General features: G+C 36.5%; 1 pseudogene; it reads left to right on the top strand.

Moving 5' to 3' along the window:
- The first annotated feature begins 6182 nt into the window (after positions 1–6182).
- Positions 6183–7217, top strand: LOC131902125 (large ribosomal subunit protein uL10-like; annotated as a pseudogene).
- The last annotated feature ends 12431 nt before the right edge of the window (positions 7218–19648 follow it).

The following is a 19648-nucleotide window of genomic DNA, read 5'->3' as shown; positions in this document are numbered from 1 at the left end:
TAAAGCAGAGAAGTTTGGGAATACAATACAGAGATAAGGACTTTTTATAAGATAGTGAAAAGAGTGTAATACAATCATGATTTTGTAATGCAAAGCTCACACTGGGGTATGCAATAAGTCAATAGAACAGGACCTTTGTAGTGAAAGAGACACACAATTTTCAATCATTACCTGGGAAAAGGATGAGGGACACTTTTCTGTGAGAACAGGAAGATAAAAATATTCTGGTTGTTCCTGAGTGAGGACAGTAAAGTGTCACATGTTATCATGTTTGATCCATCAATTTGTGATGGTAGCTATTTAGACATATCAACTTTTTGATTTTTCATTTATGAATCTGAATTGTATGAACCATTAATTACTTATAAACTGAATCAAGAAAATAAACAAACCCAAAACATTTTTCAGCTAAGTTGTTACAGATTTTTATCACCACATTTCAGATAATACTGGAGAAAGGGTGCTTAATAGAATGCTTTGAAAAATAAATATTGAATAAATTATGTATTAAGTAATAATAGTCTATCAGTTAATATGTACCTTGGATAATCACAAACTCTACTTGACTATTTAATATGTGTTGAATTTTAAAAACATTCAGAAATACACACATTTCATATGTACACATATATGCAAACAATATAATCATCCTTTCATGTCTATTATGTATAGGTCCTATTTTATATATATGAGAGAAATAAGGCAGAGGGATATTGTTGTTCATTATCAAGGTCTGGCTTCCTATGTCTAGTAACCTATAATACAGTTTGTTCAGAACCAGTACATTCTTATCTATCTAAATAAATGATTTATTTATGTAGGATACTCATTGTCAACTGGGATTTTTGAAGGAATGGATTAATGTGAATGCTCAAGGTTCAAGTAGAATCTAGAAATTTTTCCTTTTCCTCTGTTCTTGTCATGACTCAGCTCTACTGCCTCATGTGAGAAGGACTGGTTCTGCCTCAATAATACCAAGAGTAACCATTTGTGTGGGATTTTTTGAACAAATTGCTAATATCAATCAATCAATTAATTAATTACTATTGAGCAATTGACAAGATTTACAATCACAAAGGAAATAAAAGTCTGGGCATGTCTATGAGGGGGTTTCTAGGTTAGGCTCAATGAGTTGGGAAGACCCACCCTAATCATAGTTGCCACAGATTCTTTTGGCTTGGGAGTTTGAATAGAATATAAAAAAGAAAATTATCTGAGTGCTAACACTCATCATCCTTCATTATCCTGTGTTTCCTGTTTCTGGATGAAATTTAGTCTTTTCCTCAGACTCCTGCTGCCTTAATTTCCTTCAAGAGAATAGTTTGTACCCTCAAAGCATGAATGAAAATACGCTCATTCTTACTTAATTTGTTTTTATTAGATTTTTTTGTTTTTTTTTTCTTTATTTTATTTTACAATACAATTCAGTAAATGTGTAGCCCAGGCTGGCCTCGAACTCGTGATCCTCCTGCCTCTGCCTCCTTCAGCAAATCCTACCGGCTTGCACCATCACAATTTTATAGCAACAAGACAAGCTAACTAATGTAGTTGCCGATTCTAAAGTATGAGGGCATGCTGGCAAGAGCAATCAACCTCCCTCATGTATCTAATTTCACATGGGTTCAGCAGAGCCACTGATCCACAAGGGACTTTTGGTACAGATTATTGAGCTAGAACACAAAGATGTATATGTACACACTGGACCCCAGACATAAAATCTTCACCATGCCTCAGTAAGGTTGCCTGGTAGTAATCTCTTTGCTTTAAATATATATTACTCTTATCAATTAATTATTAGTTATTTTCACATTTGATTTTAATGACTTCTGTTAAAGTAAAAAACTTAAATTCCACATTAGGCTTGTGGATTTGTAGTTCTTCCATACTGGACTTGAAAGATGTACACCAAGGAGAGAAAAGTACAAGCTTTTGGTCAATCTTCTTTCTAGTTTTTCAGCATCTCCAAACTTAGAGATTGGAATAAGGTTGTCGGAGTGGAGACCATGATTCATTGAGTGTAGTATGTTTCTAAAATTCAAGAGTGAACCACAAAACTAAAGCACAAAAGACAGGGAAGAGGAAGACATTGGCTCATCACTGAGGAAAATCTTGAGGGACAGTTATTATTGGGTTTAAATTTAATTGCTAAAGCAATGGGAAACAACTTGAGGGGTTTTAGACCAGCTGTTCTCAAGACTAGCAATGGCTTCTATATCTGTAAATCAGATAGCCACTGTCCAAGTCAATATTTTAATTGATTCATTCACAGGCCTTGGAAGAATTATCCATGTGACATATTCTTCTGGAAGCAAACAACGAACAACAACAGAAAATGTTTTGTGCGTGTTTCCCAGATAAGTACATTTCTATAGCCCAGAACTCAAGACATTATGCCACTCAGTTTTACTGTTGGTACTAATCCTACTCATCTCTAAGCAATGAACCTCTAACTCTATTTGTGGGTTTTTTGTTTTTTGTTTTTTGTTTTTTTTTGTTTTTTTTTTTGGTTTTTCGAGACAGGGTTCCTCTGTGTAGCTTTGCACCTTTCCTGGAACTCACTTGGTAGCCCAGGCTGGCCTCGAACTCACAGAGATCCACCTGGCTCTGCCTCCCGAGTGCTAGGATTAAAGGCGTGCGCCACCACCGCCTGGCCTCTCCATTTGTTAAATGTGTGGTGATATCAGATTCATTTTCTATGCACAATATCCCACTCCAAATAAAGACAAAAAAAAAAAAAAAAAGGAAAATGAGTCAGACATGGTGGCAACAGAAGCTGATTCTGAATGATTAGAGGACATGGGGATTGTGGTTGTTTGAATGAGAAATATCTTCTATATGCTCAGGAATGTACAGACTCAGTCCCTATTTGGCAGTGATGTTTGGAGAAGCTATGGGGAGGTGCAGTCTTGCTGGAGGAAGTATTTCACCTGGGATGGGCTTTGAGCCTCATGACACTTTCAGTTCCCCCTCTGCTTCATGTGCTATTTCAGCTCTCTGCTCTTGCCATGATGCCTTCCACTTCCTGCCATGCTTCCTCATCGTGAAAGGCTCTCATCCATCTGGAGGTAAACTGAAATAAACTCTTTTTCCCACAAGTTGGTTTTGATCATGGCATTTTATCACAGCAATAGAAAACAAACGAATACAGGGATGTTACATTCCACATTTTCTGCTTTCTTTCTCTTTTATATTTGAGAGCATTAACAATTTCCCTCTATGCAGTGCACACATTTAGGGTTGGGTTTTACATATGTTCTCTTTCATGACAATATGTTTTTCCTCATATATCAAAATCATCACTTGGATAACACGGTTAACAAACCATATTCTGGAGGCTAAACTTTTTTGTGAGTATGTTACATTAAAGATTACAAAGACAGACATTTCAGAAATGAGAAAATATGTTTACAAAGTTCTGCAGAAAGCAATTCTAATGCAATTATGTTTAAGGATACCACTATGGACCTTCACTTTATTTAAATGCATCAGGTAGGTAACTGAATGTTTTGGTCACTGCATTATTTTAAGTAGCTTTGTCTTTGCCACAGGAAGTTGGTCTTGAGGGTAGAAGATGTGAAACATGAAAATCAAGTGCTATGAAGGACAAGGAAGCACCAACTCAGGGTTTGTGACTCTCAAAGGTCTTTGACGTCAGTGAGGCAGCCTGCAAATGGGATGGGAAAGAGGATTCCATTCTTTCTTGCTATGTTGGGAGGTCCCAGATGTGTTTCAAGGGATCCAGTCCCACACCAAGCTCTATCACAGTCTGAATGCTTTTCTTCACTGTGTTCTATTCACCTGTATGAGAGATTAAATAAGAGAAGCCTATGCCAAGACAATGCCCAGAGGCTTTCATTAGCTAGGGAATAATAAAACTTTTGAAACAGATTACCATACACAAATTATTGATGAAATAGCTTTTTGTTAAATTAATTCCAGAAAAAAAGTAACCTTTTCTCAAAAGACAGAGTGTTCCCAGTGGGGCTGACAGTTCCCTGGATTCAACACTCATCCCCACTTGTTACTGCTTTTGCAAAACTTAGTTGTAGCAGAAACATCCCCAACCGAAAGCAATCAATATAAAACCATTTTCCTCACATTGTAGAAATGGAGAAAATATTGAAATACCAGAAAATTTTCCACCAACACAGAAATCTGAAGATGACCTCTATTTGAGCCATTTTTGTTTTCCACATGAAGTACTTTTTTCCATTTCAGCAAAGACATCTCTGGAAATCAAAACACGAGAAAACAGTTCTGCTTTTCAGCTCCTCAAACAAAATTTTCTAAGATGCTTTACCTTGGGAAGTTATTTTACTGTGCAATCTACTGCCACCTATTCATACACTGTTTTATGTTGGTTTGGAAAATAAAACTTAAATATTGCTATATTTAATTGTATACGTGTACCGATGAATTCTTGTACATTAAAGTGTACGGGTGTGCATGTAGAAGTGAGAGAAAAACTTGGTTCTCTTTTCTTTAGTGGCTTTCTACCTTGTTTTATGAGACAGTTTCTCACTGGCCTGAAATCTACAAAGTATGTGAGGGTGGTTGACTAGCAAGCCCCAAGGATGCTCTGGGGTTGGCCTCCCTGGTCCTGGGAATAGACATGTCTACCATGTCTTGCTTGAACTCAGATTATCATGCTTATATAGCAAATATTATACTGACAGACCTATCACTTCAGAACCTTTATCATGTAATTAACATGTATTTATATGAGATTTTTTTATTTGTATGTGACATAGTAGCCTAAAAATGGAACAGAATTGATGAATAAGCAATACATTACAATTTGACCACAGAAATAGAGAAACATAGAAACTTATAAAGACGGTTAGCTCTTATAGTTGTGACATCAGTATTTTATATGCATTTTTTTCAGCTAAATGTTTATGACTAAGATACTCCTGTTAAAAAGGCCTTCTGCATATGTTATGGTTATGTAACTCAGTGTTTGTGTGATACTACCAACAGGGGGAGTAGGGGGGGGGCTGTTTTTGACACTTTTATCTGCTTTGTCCTCCTACTGGGTTGCTTCCTCCAGCCTGAATATAAGGGGAAGTGCCTATCTCGTTGCAAATTGTTATGTCACCCATGTTTGGTTGATATCCCTGGGAGGCCTGCTCTTTTCTGAAGGTAAATGGAGGAGGAGTAGATGCAGAGGGAGGAGGAGAGAGGCATTGCGAGGAAAGGAGAGAGCTATTGGGAGGAAAGAAGGGACAAGAAACTGCGGTTAGGATGTAGTATATGAGATAATCTGGGTAGTGGTGATAGAGGAAAGCTGGTGAGCTGACCAACCCAGCTACCACCCAGGGCCAGAACCAGGGCTATGAGTGGCCCACCCCCAACATCCATCAACTCTATGAACTGTTGGAGCATGTGAAAAGGATGAACCTACAGATTGAAAACAGCAGGATCTCCATGACACAGGACAACAACAAGACAAGCCCCAGGGAGAACCCATTTTTGGTGGTGTAGCAGAAATCAGAAGCCTCAAGTCAGATCAATGACTCGACAATAAATACTTGCAAGTAAAGATAAACACACTAAAGGGTAAATTGTGTGTCTCAATGGGCACACTGCAGCTTCCAAGACAAAATTTTTCTTCTTTTGTTTGTTTGTATGTTCTTTGTCTTTTGTTTGTTTGTTTGTTTTGTCTCTTTGTTTCCTTTCATTTTTGGTTTTTCTTTTAAATTTGGTTTTGTTCTGGGGGGGGGAGGTTGCAAGGGTAGAGGGCAGATGCAAGGGGACAGGGAGATAAGTGAGACTGGATTTCATGATGTGAAATCCACAAAGAATCAATACAAATTAAATAAATAAATAAATAAATAAATAAATAAATAAATAAATAAATAAATAAGTAAGTAAATGAACAATATAGGAAAAAAATCACCAGTGTATACTTAAGAATGGAAAGATGGCTTATGGGTTAGGAACACTTTCCTTGTATCTGATCCAAGTTAGGTTCCTGGAACCCACATCACAATCAGCCATAATTCCAGCACCAGAAAGTCCAGTGCTTTCTTGTGACATTTGCAGTCAATTATATTCATATACACATACTCACACATAAACATATAATTACAAATAAAATGAATCTTTTAAAAAGCTATATGCCTCTCTTGCCAGGCATCCTCATTAGAGTGATATCGTCTTTAAACCCCTGTGTGGCAATCCCTGACGCACTGCCATGATGCCCAGGGAAGACAGGGTGACCTGGAAGTCCACCTACTTCCTTAAGATCATCCAGCTTTTGGATGATTACCCAAAATGCTTCATTGTGGGAGCAGACAATGTGGGCTCCAAGCAGATGCAGCAGATCCACATGTCCCTGTGAGGGAAGGCTGTGGTGCTGATGGGCAAGAAGACCATGGTGCACAAGGCCATCCGGGGGCACCTGGAGAACAACCCAGCTCTGGAGAAACTGTTGTTTCATATTGTGGGCTTTGTGTTCACCAAGGAGGACCTCACTGAGATTAGGGACAGGCTGCTGGTCAATAAGGTGCCGGCTGCTGCCCGTGCTGGTGCCATCGGCCTGTGTGAGGTGACTGTGCCAGCCCAGAACTCTGGTCTGGGGCCTGAGAAGACATCCTTCTTCCAGGCTTTAGGCATCACCACTAAAATCTCCAGGGGCACCATTGAAATTCTGAGTGATGTGCAGCTGATAAAAACTGGAGATTAAGTAGGTGCCTGTGAAGCCACACTGCCGAACATGCTGAACATCTCTCTCTTCTCCTTTGGGCTGATTATCCAGCAGGTGTTTGACAGTGGCAGCATTTACAACCCGGAAGTGCTTGACATCACAGAGCAGACTCTGCACTCCTGCTTCCTGGAGGGCATCCGAAATGTTGCCAGTGTTTGTCTGCAGATTGATTACCGGACTGTTGCCTCAGTGGCACACTCTGTTATCAGTGGGTACAAGCGGGTTCTGGCTTTGTCTGTGGAGACTGAGTACACCTTCCCACTTGCTGAAAAGGTCAAGGCCTTCTTGGTTGATCCATCTGCATTTGTGGCTGCTGCCCCTGTGGCCGCTGCTGTCCCTCTGGCCACCGCCACCACTGCTGCTCCTGCTGCTGCTGCAGCACCAGCCAAGGCTGAAGCCAAGGAAGAGTCGGAGGAATCAGAGAAGGATATGGGATTTGGTCTCTTTGACTAATCCCCTCAACACAACCAACTCAGCCAGCTTAATTTGAGAAACATGGAAATGAATAAAAGCTTTTTCTGTTAAAAAAACAAAAAACAAAGAAGCTATATGCCATTTGCACCACTGGATGCCCAACATTATGAACTGTGTTTATTTGGTCTTCTTAGACCTTTAACATACCTCAAAGAACAGGCAGAAACACATGTACAAATGTCAAAATATAAGACATAATATATAAAAATACAGTAACATAAAAATCATACGTGATGAAAATGTATTTTTAGATTAAGACAGTCTCAGGCATGAGCCCAAGCTGAACTTCTAACTTTAAAAAGGAACAAGATTTTTAAAAGATGAAAACAAAAAAATAAAAGAAATATGTGTACACACATATTGAACTTCGAGATCTCTGAGCATCTTTAGATAATTCCAAATTGAATGAGTAATTATTTATAATATAGAACAATTGCAAAAGTTGATTTCTGAAAAGCCTAAAATACAGAGTTTCCAATGTATTTGTAGTTTTTCAAAGTATGCGTTAATAAACCTCTCAAATTCCTTACTCTGTTGTAATGTCACCCTCATATCTCATTTTCATACAGATCTTCACTTCCTTTTAGTTTTATTAAGAATATGCCACTCTTGCTTATCTTTTCACAGAACTGACTTTTTACTTGATTATTTCTTATTATTTAAAATAGTTTTTAAATTTAAATAAATTTTGATCACATTCTTCCCTCTTCCAAGTTCAACCAGATCCTTTCCTCCTCCCTACCTACCCAACTTTAAGCTCTTTCTCAAAAAAACAAAACAACACAAACCAATTCACCAACAAAACCCTCCAAAACTAGAAAACAAAATACAAAAACAGCTGTTACTGCTATAGTTGGCAGTTTGAACCTGGGATAGTAGGGCTAAAAAGGAGATGAACTAAGGTATCATGTAATAGCCAGCTTTATTCAGGTCATCAGACAATTTATATTCTGAGGACTAAGCAGCATCATGTGAGCAAAGTTTACCTGAGTGCAAATTGTGTACAGTTACAAGGGCAAGGCCACATGAATTTAGGCTGTATAGAGTCATGAGGACAACTCTTGTTGGAAATATCATTCTGAATAATAATGGGTGAGATCATAGATACTCTGAAGTCCACAAATCTCTATTTACTACACCTGGGAGGGGTACGGAAGCACATTGCAAGAACACATCCATGTTATAAAGAGGTTACAAGGCTCTTGTCTTATTTGGAGGTTTCTCACAAGCTTTCAGAAATCCCATTACACAGATATAGACTGTGTTCTGACAACTCCCCCCACTCCAAAAAAAAAAAAAAAAAAAACCAACTGTAATTGTGGAGCTCATTATTTGTTCTTTGTCAACTACTCCTGAACATGAGGCCTACCATGGAGAGGTTGATATATCCAGTGTGATTCCATGAGACAAAATTGATTTTTCCCTCTCTCTGCAGGTATAAATGACAGTTCAGTTGTTAACCTTTATCCCAGTCACTAGGAATACATTCATTCATTAATTTATTAATCAATTTTTAATATATAACAAAATAAAAGATAAAGGATAAAAAAAACCTATCTCATCAAAATTGGACAAGGCAAAGGAATAGAGGGAGAAAAAGACCCAAGAGAACCAAGAGAAGGTATGAGAATCAGAGACCTGCTTGTTCACTCAGGAGTTTCATGAAACACTCAACTGAAAACAATTGTATATATTATGCATATGTATGCAGAAGACCTGGTACAGACCTGTGTAGTCCCTGTGCTTTCTCTTTTCTGCTTCGGTCTCTGTGCGTCATATGAACTTTGCTCTGTTGATTTAAAGGGCCTTGTTTAACTTATGTCTTTCATCCCTTCTGGCTCTTAACACTCCTCCTGTCTCCTTTTCTGCAGCTCTAAGGGGAGGGATTTGATGAAGACATCCCATTTAGAGCTAAGTGTTCCAACGTCATTCTCTCTGAATAATGTCTGGCTGTGAGTCTCTCTCTATATTTGTTCTCATCTGCTATAGGAGGAAGTTTTTCTGATGATGGTTGAACAAAACACTGATCTATGAATATTACAGAATATCATTAAGGGTCATTTTATCACTATATTTTCTTTACATTCAGAACATTATTTGGTTTTGCCCTATGTCCTTTGTATCTAATCCCAGGTTCTTGGTCACCCAAGTACTATCAGGTATGGTTTCTATCTCCTGGAGTGGGCCTTATGTCAGATCAGTTATTGGCTGATTATTCCCACAAGCTTTGTGTTGCATGTCTTGCAGGTAGTACATCATTGTAGATGATGTGTTTGTGGTTGTCTTGTTGTTTATGTTACTCTTTTATGGCATTCAAAATACCTTCCTGTAACAAAGACACTGGAACATAGGGGTAAAGGCTCTAAATATCTGCTCTACATCTTCATGTCCCGTGAGTTGTGTACGTGTTGTCTTCAGCAATTGGATCTTACCGTCAGATTGTGATTACAACCTATATTCTTGACAACAGCCTATGTTGTTTGGGGATTCATGTGGGGCCTCTTTGGCTAACAGCTTAATTATATGTAACCCAAACATGGTACTGGTTGCTTCATTTGGTGACAAGAAACAGTCCAGTTTGGTCTCTGTCTCCGCCATTATTTGGTGATTTCATTTAGATCACCTTCATATGTGTATATAATTAAGGGGGTTTCTACTGTTTTGGGGTGCATACTACTCCTCAAATGCCCCTTGAATTTATCTGTCTCTCACTTCTTGATCTTTTGGCTATGATCAAGTACAGAATCCTTGATTCTTTATATTTTGATGTTTCCATTTGTTTCTATTCAAATTTCTGTTGTTTCTTTCAACTTACTGTGTTTTTTGCTTTTGCTTGTTATCCTACAACTTTGGAGTATTAATTAAGTTCTTAGCTTAAGAGTCTTTGATTTTTAGTTTCTATTTATTTTCAACTCTATGTTTGAGTAATATATGTGCCTGTTCATGAGTTTGTGTGGGTGCATGTACATATGTGTGTGTATGTATGCATTGAGGCCAGATACCAACATCAGATATCTTCCTCAATTATTCTCCACCTTATTTTGGGAGACAGAGTTTCTTACTGGGGTCAGAACTCACTGATTGTTTAGACTGGCTAGCCAGCAACCACTGGGGAGGCCCTTGTCTTCACTCAGTACTAGGATAACAGATGTGCGCCACCATGCCCAACCTGTTTTTTATGTGGATCTTGAGGTTCTCAAATCAAGAGTCTCTATGCTTGCATAATTAGCATTTTACCAAATGACGTATCCTTCTAGCTCTTTTTTTAATGCTGACATATATAACTGTACATGTCTTTGTTGGAATCTCTTTATTAGTGTCCTATATTATCTGCAATGCTATTTTCTTTTTCATTTGATTCTACTGACTTTTACAAATGATCCTCTTATTTCTTTGATGACTCACACATCATTCAATAGTTTTTTTTAACTCTCTGTGCATGTATATTTTTACAGCTTCTCCTCATACTGACTTCTAGTTTTATTCCACTTTCAACAGGCAGTTCAAAGAAATTATTTCAATTTTTCTTTATTTTTAAAAAATTTGTATGTGTCCTAAAGTGTGGCCTATTTTAGTGAAAGTTTCACATACTTCTGAAAAGAATATATACATAAATTTTAATATTTGAGTGACTATCTATAGATGTCAAGTAATACTATTCTATAATCATTTAACCCTGAGGTATTTTTCTTCATCATTATTAGATGACATGTCTACTGAGTCATCTAGAGTAGGGTATCCATGCTATCCACTAAGATTGGGATGAGATCAATCTGTGACTTTCCATCTAATAGTTTTAATTTTATGAAATGCGTGTGCGTTGTTTGGTGTACATATGTTTGAAATTGTAATGCCCTCCTGATAGACAGAATAACATAACTTTACTAAATTTGGTTTTGTCACAGATTAGAATAGCTACAAATACTTACTTTCTAGCTACAAATTCTTGCTTTCTCCATCCATTTTCTAAGAATGCCTTTTCCATTCTTTCATCCTATTACCCTTCATTTTTACCAGTGAGGTTAATGTGTTCCAGGCATTAAAGAGATGGGTTCTGTTAACTGAATCTGCTAATATGTGTCTTTGGATTGGAGAATTGAGACCATTAACTTTCAGGTATTATTAAAAGACATATATTACTTCATGTATTTTTTTTTTTGCTTTTATAGTGTTTGATAGTCTCATATGCCTCATTTCCTTATTTATTCCTACTGTTTTATGGTATCTTGTGGCCATACAGAAGTGTATATCTTTCTTTTCAGGGTGTTGGAGTCATTCAAGTATCTTCTATATTGCTTAATCAGTGCTTATGAATTTGTACTTCTCATTTGTTGTATTTTATATTAATTATGAAGTGTGACTTCACAGGATTGGAATAGTACCCTGGGTTAGCAATTATTGTATGTCAGAGACTGAGGTGTATCAGTTTCAGATCTCCTTTATTTTAGAGTGTCTGCAAAGAAATCTGCCATGATCCTGATGGTTTTGCTTTTGACTTGGTGATATCTCTTTCATTTTTTATGTTCAGTCTTTCATATGAGAAATAAATGTAATGTGGAGAGGAAAAGTTGACTCCTTGTTTTGTCTGTTTGGTGCTATTATTGCTTCTAGTATTTAGATGGGCATGTCTTTTCTTAGATATAGACTATTACCTGCTATAATTTTATTGAATATTTTCTCTGACATTAGCATTATTTTATTCTTTCATCTATGCTCATGACTCAAGAATTTGGCCTCCAAATGGTGGCTCATAGTTCTCAAATGTTCTACTCATATATTCTTGTTATTTAATCCTTGCTTATGTCCTAATCTTCTAGTCCATCTGCATTGTTTTTCAACATTAATATTCTGTCTTCTATTGCTCTGTTTTTAAGTTCCCCAATATACATTTAAAATAATTTTTATTAATCCTTTGAGAATTTCATATAATGTACTTTAATCACATTCACCCCTTCCTCCAGTCCCTTATTTCCCTATCCACTCAACTTTGAATTTTCTTCTTTTTTTTTTCTTCATTGAGTTAAGTGTTTGTTGCCCAACTCACTTTTAATTTTTCTTATTAAGGTTTTAATTCCAAAACTTTTTACTTGGCATTTTTCAATTTCTAATCCTTCCTTAATTGATCTTTTGTATATGATTTCCTTCTGTAGTTCATTTGTTTACTTGCGTTCTCTTGATGTTCATTCAAGATATCCTCCATGTGTTATTTGATTTTAGTGAACATTATTATAGTCACTCCATTAAAACTCTGTTAGAGATTTCATTTTACTCAGGCTTATAAAAATCCACCAGTGAGGAATATGTAATTTTTGGATACCTTATATTATCTTGATTTTCCATGTTTCTTGTGGTGGGATATGTGGATGTGGGTTAGGTTATTTATTGATATTATTCTATAATCATTTACATTCTTTCAGTTAAAACACTTGAAGTGCTCAAGTAGGGCTAAGCTGTAGCATCACCCTACAATAACTGAAGTGACAAATAGGTCAGTAGGAAAACCCTCAACCCATGTGCTTAGGGCACTAGACATGATCCCCTGCACCACTGTAAGAGAAGAATATTAACTACAGAAGCAATCACAAGTAATGGATAAGTCCACTATGAAAATACAAGAATAGCCAGTTATTTAACAAATAATCATTTGTTGGATTGTACTAGCTCTAGAGGAATCAATGAAATGAACCTGGGTAATAGGGCATGTACTGAGATACTAGATCCTAAAATTGGAATGGAAATAAAGTCAGTTGAGACTAAGAACTATTATAAGAGCAGTGGAGAAAATTAAAGAGAAAAAACATAAAAGAGTGAAATAATGGAAAGAAGAGATAAGGAACTTCAGGTTTAATGAAGAGAGAGAAACATAAAGAAATGAAATCACACACTCTCAATCATCTCAGTCTTTGAGAAGCTGAGTGATCCCCAGCTTGAAGATAGCCTGTGTCCTTTTGGAGGACCTGTCTCAAACAGAAAATGAGAGAGAAAGAAAAAAGCAAGAAAGACATTGAAAGAGGACAAAAATAAATAATTTGTTCCTAGGTAGTTGATCACACCCCAATTAATGGATCAAGCAAGTTTTTCCCCATGTAAAAAAAATCTGTGCTTTTCTCTCAAAGTCTCCCCCATTATCTTCTGAAGTATTTTTCTTTGACACATTCCTTGTTATAAATAGATTGATAGCTTTGAAACATTGATAGAATATTTTGAGTATTATTTGTTGTATATAGACTTGGACTACAGTATATAGTTATATATAGAACTACAGTATATATCCTGTAGATTGTCAAATACAGCAGCCTGTAATATCAAGCAAGTGAAGTCTCCAAATGTTTAAACATTCTATATTTTATACTACATTTTTCATCATTTCACAAATGATATATTGACAGTACAATTGTTGGATAACATAAAAATACTCCTTCATTGCTGAAGCAAAGTACCTGACAAAAATGGTTACATATGAACTGTTTATTTTTGGCTCACAATTCGAGAGTACAGTTTATCATAGAAAAGATGTCATATGGCAGGAACTAGAGACTACTGGTGATAATTCAGCTGCATTCATGGAGCAGAGAACAATGAATACTGATGCTAAATTCACTTTCTCCTTATTTAGTCCATGCATTGCCTTGTTGATACTTTTACTCACATGTAAGTGGAAATTTCTCCTTCAGTTAAGCCCTCTGAAAAGAGCCTCATAGAAACCCCACAGGTGTATTACAAAGTGATACTAAATCACCTTTAATAAAGATGTCTACCTTAAATGCCTATATTAGGAAAACCAGAAATAGTTAAAATAAATTATCTAATTCATATTATATCTACCCAGAGAAACAAAAATATATTGGCTCCAAAGCTAATGAGAAGAAAAATAATAAAAATAAAGATTCAATTAAATATAACAAACTGTTAAAGAAAATCATGTTAATTAAAGATGTTCTTCAATTATATAATTTAATGAGAGATCACAATGTAAGACACTAATGGAGGATAATATTGTCAGGGAGCCTGAGAAATATCACATTTAAGAAAGGTCTAATGAAACATTGAAGTTTGCATTTTAACATACATCTTAAAAAATACAACAAACAGCAATTCAAGAATTATGGTTAAAATTGTAAAGTAATGACAATGTACCACTATTGATTTAAAAATCCTAACAAATTATTTTTTGTTTGTTATTTTCACATTAAGTCCTCAACATATATGCTAGGCTCATCTTGAAAACAGTATGCACACTTGCATGGCCACAAACTCATCATCCTCCTGGTTATGCCACAAAACACAGTGAATCAATCACTTTATTATGTTATTAATAATAGAAGAGGCTGGTGCTGAGGTAAAAGGAACACTACTGTAGTCCCATAATTTTACATAGGAAACCTCTACTTTTTCTTCCTTCTGCTCACCTAAGAAACATCCATACACACATGCAACACACACACACACACACACACACACACACACACCTACTCAGTTTTACAGAAAACCTGAAACATGGAGAGAAATAATAGATGCAAAAATTTAAAAATTCTGACAGACATTGAATGGATTGAAGTTGAATGACTTGTTGACTTATAGCACATGTTGGAAGTTCTCAGCCTGGAACATAGAAACAGCCAATCAAAATAAAAATAGTCCTCTGAAGTCAGATGTTTCACAGGTGTTAGTAATGAAGAAATGGAAGATGCAGTTTTTGTCTGTAAATAACCTCTTTACCTTTAGACTTGTCAAGGAAGCATGGTATTTAGTATATAGCTTATGACTACTGTGATGGCTGTGCTTGATTATCAACTTGAATACATCTGGAACTAAAACCCAAGAAACTGGATGCATCTGTGAGGGATTTGAAGTGGGAAGATCCACTCTAAATCTACATCTTTTGAAGTGGGGAGACTTCCCTTAAGTCTGAGTTTTATATTCTGGTGGCAGCTTATATAAAGGGCATGGAAGAAGGATGCTCTTGCTCTTTATCTGCTTGCCCTAGCTCTGACTGGCAAGTTCAGTGCTTCACTGTAATTAGAGACTGCTTCATCAGGATTTCTGTGTAGGCTGAAGATCAGCTGAGACATACAGCCTCATGGACTCAACAACTACTGGATACTTGGACATTCAATTGGTAGCTAGCCATTGTTGGATGACCTAGTCCACATCCTCTAAACCATTCCAATAAATCCCCTTAATATAGCCATTCTATAAGTTCTGTTCCTCTGGAGAACCCTGAGTAATACAACTACTCAGACTGGCTAATTTGTTACTTACCTCTTACAATTCCATCCTAGAGATTCCCCTTCATGACACTGGTTAAAATTATGAAATTTGGCTTCTTCCCTTTGCTCTAGCTCAGTAGTTCTCATCCTTCCTAATGCTATGACACTTTAATACAATTCCTCATGTTGTGGTGACCAACACCTATAAAATTATTTCATTATTATTCATACCTGTAGTTTTGCTACTGTTATGAATCATAATATAAATATGTGGTATGCAGGATATCTCATATGTGACCCCCAAAGAGGTCATGACATACAGGCTGAGAACCACTGCTCTAGCTTGTATCATCATGAACACATATCTTGTTTATTTCTGTATCATTAGAGGTGATTAAAACACAATTTTAACTATGAAATACTGGTGGAAATGTTTTAATATTTAGAAACCAGGGAAGAAACTTTTATGTTAAAAATAAACAATATTTCAAAACTTGGGGCATCATTGTCAAATGTTAAACCAGCTCTGTCTTATAATTCTAAGACAGGTTTGAGATTGAGCTGGCATGTGGGTCAGTCATAGAGTACTAGACTAGCATGTGCAGAGCTCAAAGTTTGACCCTTAGCATCAAGAAAAATAAGTCTGCATGCATCTATTTTGTAGAGCATTTAATGTAAACCTGTCCTGTTTCCATGAACAGAACATAATAATAGATGCCTAATACCAATTTATTTTTAATTTTTTATTTATTGTTTGTTGGTGTGTGAATTTAAGTGTAAGATGTCTGCATGAGAGAGCACAGGAGCATACATGCTACAGGGCATGTTCAGATGATAATCCTGCCTTCTTCCTTGTTTGAGACAGGGTCTATTGTTGCTCACCTCTGTGTATGCCAAGGTAGCAGGTCTGTGAGATTACAGGATGCTTTACTCTCTATCTTCCATTTCTTTCTTTCTTTCTTTCTTTCTTTCTTTCTTTCTTTCTTTCTTTCTTTCTTTCTTTCTTTTTCTGGAGCTGAGGACCAAACCCAGGGCCTTGTGCTTGCTAGGCAAGCGCTCTACCACTGAGCTAAATCCCCAACCCCTATCTTGCATTTGTTAATAAATTCTGGGATTATAGACAAGTACTACCACATCTGACTTCATATGAGTTTTGGAAATTTGAACTCAGGTACTTATATTTGCACAGCAAATAATTAACCCACTGATCAATCTATCCACTGTAGATGTAACCAACCATCTTATTAAATAAGAAATGCAGAACCAATGCAAAGAAGAAAGCCAAGAGGTCAGAGCTAAGAGCAAAAACCTTACCCTTCCTCCTGTGATAGTCCTATCTCTCTGAAAGAGAGCTACTTTGTGTGTTAAAGTCCTTATATAGACTTTCTATTCTGCCTTCTCATTGGTTGTAAACCCAACCACATGACTGCCTCATCACTGCCTGTCTGTACAGACCTCCAGGTCTCGTATGGTTGATATTGAGATTAAAGGCATATATATCCAATGCTGGCTGTATCCCTGAACACACAGAGACTTACCTAGCTCTGCCTACCAAGTGCTGGGATTACAAGCGTACGCCACCACCGCCCGGGATTCCTATGGCTTGCTAATAGCTCTGAACCCTGGGCAACTTTATTTATTAACATACAAATAATATTTTAATACAAATAAAATATCACCATAATCCACCTAATAATATATATTTATTGACAGAAATAGATGAATAGTCTCTAACCAAAGCAAAATATCTATCTAGGTTACAGCCATTTTGAGAATCTTGCTTGTAAATGTCAGTGTAACAAGAAAATTCTCAGTAGTTCCAGCTATTAAGGAAGAAACAGTGGACAGAGCTGGCAAAAGAAAAGCAAGGGATCATGGGAAAGGTTGAAAGGGTAGATAGCAGCTCCACATAAGCTACTAGATATTTTTAACTCATGCTATAAAGGCAAAGTCACTTTGTTGATGTAGAAGTCAGAACCAAAAAACTTGTCCTCACTAAACTAGCAGAATAAAAACTGCTTTACTATGTAGTTTAGTGTGATTTTTGGAGGGAAAAATCTCTTCTTTAATATAAATATATTAACTGGAGTTAAAGAGACATTAAATTTTGCATTCCAGTATTTCCAATTTCCATCAGAGTAAAGTGTAATGAAATACAGATGATGGCCATCATCAAAACCTGGGGATCTTGCAGAATTAGTGTGCTCTAAATGAAACATCCACCTGCACATAAAATAGGTTTCACATAATATTAATGTTACAACACATATTTTTCTAACCTGTTCTCTTTCTAAATTTCCAATCTGGGGCATGTAAGAAATGGAGTAATTCAATCTGATTATTCATTTCTTCCACTGAAAGGAATGACTTTAACCGTGTGTGTGTGTGTGTGTGTGTGTGTGTGTGTGTGTGTGTGTGTGTGTGTGTTGGAAGGTCATAGGTTACTCTTGAATATTGTTCCTTGGAAGCTGTCCCTCTATATTATTTTGAGAGAAAAGAACTCTCACTAGAACCTGAGGATCTCCACTTAGGTCCAGGCTGGCTGTTCTGTGATCTCTGGGGAGCCTGTCCTCCTGAGCACTAGAGTAGCAAGTGTATGCCACGACATTCTTTTTTTTTATGTGGGTGCTCAGGTTGAACCTAGGTCTTCAAACATTTTACTGACAGAAGGATGTCCTCAGCTACCTGAAATTTTTTAAATTACACCAAGCTAAAGTAAGCTACACAATCCTTAACTCATGAATCCTCAGAGAAAATACTAAAGTTTGACTTGATTACTCTTTTGTTAGAAGAGTAACTGGGCTTCTGAAACTGGACTAAGAAAACCAAATGCAAGGAAGCTTTCAAAAGTGAATCAAAGGAATAAAGGTGGTAGGGGTGGTAGAAAATATGCTAAAATGGAGGAAATGCAGATTATTTATAAAGCTGCCTTTACAAGCACCTGAAGAAATGAAGAAATGGCTGCATTTTCAGACCACAAGGACTTCTTTTCTAAATTCACACATATTCCTTCAGGTCAATTCATGGTTGGCAATAGAGTTTTGAAACAATGTGCCAGGTTTAGTAAGATTCAAATATCTGTTACCAATAACTTAAATTAGAAAAATATTTTAATATGGCTAATAAATGGCTTTGTAGATATCTCAAGAGACAAACACATATTGGTGAGATCAATGGTAAAATAACAATGTGCTCCCACAGGTAACTATTCACAAGCATTTATTTAGATATATAGCTCCCTCACTTGTTCAATAAGTGACCACATTTTCCATATTCACACATTTTCTCATGCCATGACTTAATATAAAATGTGATACAAGGCTAAATGTTGCTTTGATATAAATTCAATGGACTTTGGTCTATCTGCAGAACAGCCTGACTTCAAGCCTTTAATCTCACTTTTGGCTTTTAATATCATTCATTCTTCATACTTGTTGTGAGCAGAATTCCAAAATGTAAAGTGGATGACTTAACTCTTTCTCTTCATGTTATCTTCTGTTTTCCCATTGCCTTGTAGAGACAACTACATTGTTTCCCATGGACCATACCTGTATTAGTTACTTTTCTTGCTACTGCAACAAAATTTCTGACCTGAGCAATTTCAGGGGAAAGTGGTTTATTTTGGCTCAATGTTCCAGGATATGATCTATTACAATGGAGAAAACAAGGTGGCATGCATCCCTGAAGCAGCAAGTCATAGAACATCTTCAGTAAGGAAGAAGAGACAATAAATATTCTTGTTCAGTTTCAGTTTTATGCAGTCCGTGATTCAAAGTCAGGGAATGGAACCTCCCTGATCTAGGTAAACATTCATAGCATTATCAGGGACATGTTTTCTGGGAGATTCTAAATCCTGTCAATTTAATAATCCATATTAATTATTCATCTCAGACAGGGGAGCAAGGATGGATCAAAAAAATGATTCACCCAAGCCAACTTGAGTAAATTCATGTTTATTTGATTCATTAATTTGGTATGGGTGACTCAAAACAGCTCTATCACCAAAAATGCCACACTATCTTGGAGAAAAATGTCAGTAAAGCTGCACTGATACTTGCAATCTTCAGTTAACCTGCCATCTCCTATGTACTCTAGTACAAGGTCAGGTGCAGCCTAACTAAAGGGGGACCAATGCCTGGAATCCCAGACAACTGCCTTGTGACCCTGTCTTATCTATTTCATTAAAGAGTGTTAGTAGTTCTATTATTACCATAGACCTACCTAACATTGTATTTTTCTGCTTATGTCATTGTCA

Source organism: Peromyscus eremicus, chromosome 1 (genome assembly GCF_949786415.1).
Source record: "Peromyscus eremicus chromosome 1, PerEre_H2_v1, whole genome shotgun sequence".
Lineage (NCBI taxonomy): Eukaryota > Metazoa > Chordata > Mammalia > Rodentia > Cricetidae > Peromyscus > Peromyscus eremicus.
The sequence above is the reverse complement of the archived record's forward strand: the minus strand, read 5'-3'. Positions and strand labels throughout refer to the sequence as shown.